The sequence below is a fragment of the Macrotis lagotis genome, chromosome X (assembly GCF_037893015.1).
Source record: "Macrotis lagotis isolate mMagLag1 chromosome X, bilby.v1.9.chrom.fasta, whole genome shotgun sequence".
In the NCBI taxonomy this organism is placed as follows: Eukaryota; Metazoa; Chordata; class Mammalia; order Peramelemorphia; family Peramelidae; genus Macrotis; species Macrotis lagotis.
In genome coordinates, this window is record NC_133666.1 from 439403832 (window position 1) to 439411093 (window position 7262).

Consider the following 7262-nt stretch of genomic DNA (forward strand, 5'->3'; position numbering starts at 1 on the left):
TATTGAATGAATACTACAGATCATGTAAAAGTAGAATGACAAGTCTTAACAACGGATTGGATGAAGTCAATGAGGGACTGAGTAATTGAAGATGATAAATAGGATCCCAGTGACTAGGAGAATGAGGATACCCTCTACAGTACTCCACTCCATTGCCATGTTCCACAAATGCCATGATTTTTAAGTCTAAAAATAAATCTAGAAAAAAACTATCCTAATTTAGCACTTTGCTGACTAGTTATTTTTACTTATCTAATGGTAGTACCATTATTTGTCTTTCCTCTGCCAAACCCTGAGTCCATGACTTTCCCCAGGGCTGCCTGGGGGAGATGTAGGGGGAGGTACACAGAGGCTGCTTGAGACATAGAAGAACCTGAAGGACGAGGAGGAACATTCAGAAAAGTTGGGGTTAGAAATAGCTCCATCACATGGTGAAGAGGATGAGGAAGACCACCATTAGGCAAAAAAATCCCAAGGCCTCAGGACAAAGCCCAGAATGGTGTAAGAGAACTGCTGATTCAAAGAGGGGTTGTTGGCATAACCAATGGTGAGACTTCTAAACACAGTCACAATCCCAGCTGCAGAGCTGTCCACCCCCACCGTGGAAGCTCCAACCCCAATGAACTCGGCTGCCATGTCATTGTCCCTTGAGATGGTGCTAGTTTGGAATCTACATCTGGGGACAAGAGAGATCAGGGGACCCGATGCTGACAAAATGCTGAGGTTCTCACTGTCCAAGCCTCTGGCAGTCTCATTGCCACAACAGACAATGGTCTACTCAGCAGCTGAGAACTGCTCCTTACAAGGGCAGGGGAAGAGATGAACTTGGCAAGGCATATATTCTCAAAGAGCTGCAACAGAGCAGAGGAATCAGAGAGGGCAGCACCAAACTTTCTTTAAAATTTACTTGAATTAATATTGAATATAAAGAATTTAAAACCAAAATGAATGTTTTCTTAAACTTTTATGCATTCAAAGTCAAATGCTTTGCATATAATTGTTTACAAATGTTTGTGAAAATAAAAATGAAATACTTCAATTTTGGCAAATTTTATTTCTATGATTTCAGACTAGGAAGAGTCTTCATTGACAAACTAGTCCAACCCATGTAATGTCTCATATCTGTAATATTCTCATCATAGCTGGTTTTACCCCCTCGGTCAAACAGAATGAATCTGAACCCCCCCGCCTCCATCACAAGTTTTCAAGGACTTGAACAAGAGAAATTACATCCTCCAGCCACACTCCTTCTTCTGATTGTTTGCATATAGTGTTTTGAAGTTTATACATTACTTTTTCAGAAAAACCCTGTGAAGTAGGTGGTGAAAGCATTACTATTAACATTTTATATATCAATATAAAACAATCAAATCAGAGAATTTAAGTGAATTGCCTATGGTCGCATATTTAATAAGTGCCAAAGTTGAGATCTGAATCCATTTCAATGCTGGGCATTATATCAAGAAATCAACCTAAAGAAACAAATTAGGAAAAACACAATTTTAAAAATATAGGCTTTTTCAAAAAAAAAAACTTGATTGCTTAGTCAGTGCCAATGAGTCCCTATAACTGCTTCAAACTCATTCAAAAAGACTACATACGTTTAGCTTCAGTTCAACTCAAACATCTATTAGTGCCCAGTAAGAAACAGAACTCAAAAAATCCCATTCCAGTGTCTCATCTATTCTTGATTCTCCAAGATTTTACTTTAGGAGTGGAAGTACTAGTAAGTTTACCACATTGGAAAAGTATTAATGAACCCAGCACCAAAGCATGCTTTTCCAGAACCATACTAGTCAAATACATAGAGGTCTATTACCAGCAAACTGGCCACTGACTTTGGTCACAGCAACCCAAGAAGCAAAGAAAAATACAAAATAGTTCTCATTTCTGTGTGAACTCCTCTCCAGCAATTATGGTGAGAAAGTAACTGATAAAAAGGGGCAAAGAATGATAAAAATCACACAGCTTATTTGACCATGGCTACTCTCAATGTGAAATGGTTGTCCATGGACCAATTAGAGAACTACTGTTCCCTGTTAGCAGTGCTAAGTCATATCAATCTTGACATTCTGAATATAAACAAAACTAGAAGAAAGAAATAAATTTCAGCTAAATAGAGAATAGTTCTGAGATTATGCTTAAAAGGGTTAAAAAAGGTCTTGAAGAGTTACTTTTACCATATACTAAAGACAACAAGAAATATTTTCATGGAATATTTGGCCATCTTATATTGCAGTTTTTGTGATAAGTATTTTCAAAAAAAGATTACCATGAAAATAATTGCAAGCTGAAGTAGAAAGCTTAAGTAGAAAAAATATATGAAAAATAACAAAATCATGTGGACTGCAAAGGTGAGAATACAGGTAAGGATGGTGAAAAATATATGGGAAAGGATAGTTCAGGAAGAAGAAATGAGAAATGGCAAAAAGTTATATATTATAAAAAACCTCATGCTATTATATAAAGAACATTTCCTTTGAGAAAATAATTGGACATGATAAGCACCAAATATTATAAAAAATAAAAGTGATTCTATTTTTAATAGACTGGATAAAATTCATTATTGATTATCAATAATGCACCAAGAGCAATAGAGCTGCTCAGTCAGAGTGCATTTCTGATATCCTTTTCTGAAATCAGTTATCCTGAATTTGTTATCTGTGCATAGCCACATCACTGATTTGTCATAGTAAAAATCAGAATAATTGAAAATCCAGAAGAAATAAAAATTATGAAAGGATGATAGGACACACACTTAAAATTATTCAATCCTGAATTATTTAAACAAATAACTAATAAAGGAAAATGGGAAATGGGAAAAAATAAATTAAATCCATTACAATTCTAATATTATATGGAAGTTTAAACTATATATAGAACAATTATCACAAGAAGACCAAGGAACCCAGCAAATCTCAACTTCTTGACTTACTTGCTAAGTGGAAAGAGATGATATCTAAATACTATTAAATAATGATTTAAAATTTAGCCTTCTCTTAAAACCATAAAAAACTTTAAGTTGTAGAAAAACAAAAATTAAAAATTATTTGTTAAAGGAAAAGGTAAATATTATGAAAAGTTTCATCATTCATGGCAGGAAAAAATTTTTATAAAAGTTTGATGAGATCTAATGAAACAAATTATCACAAGATAATTTTAGAAGTAAATAGAATGACAACAAGAAGAAGAAAAAAGGGAGAAGATCTGCAAAATAAGAGTATTTAAGAGAATAACTTATTTTGGGTATTTGCTTGTCTCCCCCCCATCAAAGAAAATGGAGTCACCAGATTTGGATTCAATCTCCTAATCCTAGATGTGCTGTTGTGTAGGACCAACTACATACAGAGATCTATTAAAGAGATGTTACAAATGTGAGGGGACTGTGGCATTGAAATTCAAAGTATATGAAGTATGGGAAGTTAAGAAAGATTTGTGTGGAGGGGGCTCAAACCTTATTGATATAGGAAAATGTTCACCAAGAGACATTGACTACCACTGACCTATGTGTCTACCTTCTCATTTACACAAAAATGTTATGAGAACCTCACATGAATACACGGCATATTTTTATGATATTACTAGGGAATAAACAGAATTTTTGTAAGCACTATTCACTAGTGGATTACATCTTTACAATTTCACAGTTGACTGAAAAATGTAAATATGAACTTATTGTGTTTATTGTTTGTTGATTATGAAAAACATTTGATTTGGTAAAGCAAAACTACCTCAAGGATTCTTTTCCAATGAGATGTAATCCATACATATATTAAAACCATTCAAAATTTCTTGAAGGATAATGAAGGCCCATTCAAAGACCCTCTGATTATTAATATCAGGCAAAGTATAAAAAGAGATATATGTTTGCCAAAAGTGCTTGCCACTATCATGTAATAAATGCAGTACAAAGTCCAAGGTGAAAAAGGATTTTCAACAGGTAGTGGGGGGGGGGGCTCCAAATACCAAAATTAGCAGATGACTTTATTGTGGTGTTTAATCATGCAAAACTGAAGAATCTCCTAGAAGAGATTCATAATCACTTAAAAGAGTTTAAAACTTGACTATCCACAGAGGCTAGACAAAATGGACAAAAAATATTGCCCAGATCATGTATGGATAATCTACAGTATGTGTGTGTATGTCTGCGTGTGTATACATATTGACATTGCATATACATACTGACATTCAGACCATAAACAAAGCTATATACATATATGAAACCATCTTTGTTCCGTTTATTTTTTTTTAACCTGCCTTAATCCTTAATCACAAATTGAGTATTGCTTCAGTCAAACTGAGATCTAAATGCCCTTAGCTTTAAAAAGGCCAAGGTCTCCTACTCCATCCAAGGTCATCTCCAGTCATCCTGATCCATATCTCTCTCTCTCTCTCTCTCTCTCTCTCTCTCTCTCTCTCTCTCTCTCTCTCTCTCTCTCTCTCTCTCTTTCTGTGGGTGTAGGTGTGGGTATAGAACTTAGCACCTCTAACATTACATCTTCTTGTGGGTCTATGGATGACTATCTTTGAGAAATAAATTTCTATAGCTAGACAGCTAGATATCATTGATAGTATAAATGGAAAATCAGAACAGGAAGAGAAGAATGAGCTGGACAGTTCTAGGAAATACTAAATTTCTTTTAATGACCTCAAGCTCCTTCTTCTCTAGGAAAAAAAAGTCATCTTTTTCATACATTCTGCCATCATTCTTTTTTTTTTAGGTTTTTGCAAGGCAAATGGGGTTAAGTGGCTTGCCCAAGGCCACACAGCTAGGTAATTATTAAATGTCTGAGACCGGATTTGAACCCAGGTACTCCTGACTCCAGGGCTGGTGCTTTGTCCACTGCACCACCTAGCCACCCCTGCCATCATTCTTATATGGCAGTGAGAAATAGAATGAGTCTCTAAAGAATTAAAAGTGAATCTCATACAGAAGTCAATAAAGAAACGCATAGTGTATATGAACAATCTTTGATAAAGAAGAGCAGGAACAAAAGATGTTATTAGGGAAATAGATGATATGGAGAGAAGATAGGTTCATCATGTACCAAGAAGAATGGATACAAGCTGCTCAGCAAGAGTGCATTTCTGATATCCTTTTGACCTCGGTACAAAGCCAGGGAAGGGGCATCCAACAAGTTGAGTGAATCCATTCTGTTGGACTTATGAGACAATATGGACAAGAGCTGCACAAGATAGATGAACATAGATGGGGAGCAATTTACATCATTAGATGCAACATCTAAACCAATCAGATATTAAATCTATTTGAACATTACAGGCACTGGAAATGCAAAGACAAAATGAAAACAACTCCTGTCCTAAAGGATCTTACAGTTTACTGATTATGGCATCCTATTTGTTATGATTAAGAAAAACATAAATTTTGTGTAAGTCTAGCCATGAAGAATGAAATGAGCAGAACTAAGAGAACATAGTATATAGTAATTGCAACATTGTTTTAAAAACAAATTTGAAAGACTAAGTCATTTTGACTGTCATAAATACCCTAATTAATTACAAAGGTCATATAAAGAAAGACTATTTGCATGCAAAGAACGAAATGACAAATGAAATATGTATAAAATGATTTTACATATATATATATATACACATATGGTAGTTATCTCTATGATAGAGGAGGGAGGAAAGAAAAAAGGAAAAATGTTATATAACATTTATTTAAAAGGAATATCAAGGTACATAATAGTTGCAATTTCATGTGATCATCTTTTCTTTATTATACTATGTTTTGGAAGTGGTTGGGTTAGTTCATAATTTAAAAAGAAACTTTCAAAATGAAACAAAAATAGATTTTTTTTAGAAAAAGAAAAACATATATTACAAAGGAGCCCAAATTTAAGCTTCCTATTTTCAGTATCAAGATCAAATTATTCAAATAGTTTTTTTTCCATTTTTCTCCAGATCTGTGCCAGTATAGCATTACCCATTCATATATTGTATTGTATTGTCCTCAGTTTATGGTAGGATATTATAAAGAGGGACACTGAAACAATGAAGTACATTGAGAGGTATATACCTAGGATGGTAAAATGTCTAGAACTCATGCAATAAAAAGAATTGTTGAACTGGAAATGTTTATCCCAGAGAAGAGATTTTAAAAAAAGAATTCCCAACTCTGCTCTTGATATACAAAGTCAATTAACACTGCCCAGTCCTTTGTTGTTCTCTATACCCAAGAACTCAAATAGCTTATAGTTCAATCTAATTCTCAAAAATGTCCAAGAGAGACACAAAACATATGAGAATACAACCATGCACATACAGGGAAAACCATACAATTAGCCAGATTCCTCAGAGCTATATGGATATGTGACAACAAAGCCTAGGTGCTGCAATGTGAATAGAGTACTGGTCTCAGAACTAGAATAATTCCTCTTGCTGAATTCTAATTAGGCCTCAGACACTTCTTAGCTATGTGACCCTGGGCAAGTCACTTAACCCTGACTCAGTTCCTCAGCTATGTATTGAACTGGAGAAAAAAATGGCAAACCATTTCAATATTTTTGTCAAGAAAATCCTAAAGTGGGGCATGAAGAGATAGATATGAATAAATAACAACAACAAAAATTCTTTAACAGTAAGGAGGACGTGAGGCCAAGGACATTACCCACAACTCTTGATTATAATACCTGATTATAATAAGTCACTAAAAATAAAACTATAAAAATGATAAGCAAAGGAAAAAAGAACCTGACCATAGATAACTTCTATGGTATAAAAGAAAAACTGGAATCATAGTCAAAGGAAAATAGTGAGGTTAAAAAAGCCAATCCTATCCCAAAGAGAAATATCCAATCATATACTTCTTCCTCCTTTCAACATAATCAGATTATAAAATGATATGAGCCAACAAGCCACTTTGGTTAACACTAGTTCAGAGCTCTGACCTTTCCCTGATTTTATATGCTACCTAGAGGGCGCCCCAAATCTGAAGAGGCTGGTGCCCTTATAAGGGTTATTGACAACATCTATTATCTTCCTTTCACTAAGTCTTCTTGACTATAGTAACACACTGTTACTGACCCTCCACTGTATCATCGATATGATCAGTCACTCCTTAAGTGCATTTAAGAGGAAAAAGGATATGAGGACACCCTGTAGCTAAGACCATCAAGAAACTAGGCAGGTGCATGCTGTACCTAACCTATTCATATGGTTGACAGCATTAGAACTCCTCCAGTGATTGTGCAGTAGGTATCAGCAACCACATGCTTTTCAATTTTTCTTCTCCAAAGCAA

General features: G+C 34.7%; 1 pseudogene; it reads right to left on the reverse strand.

Moving 5' to 3' along the window:
- Nucleotides 1-424: 424 nt before the first annotated feature.
- LOC141499235 (ATP synthase F(0) complex subunit C2, mitochondrial pseudogene) lies at nt 425-5153 on the reverse strand (annotated as a pseudogene).
- Between the last annotated feature and the right edge of the window lie 2109 nt (nt 5154-7262).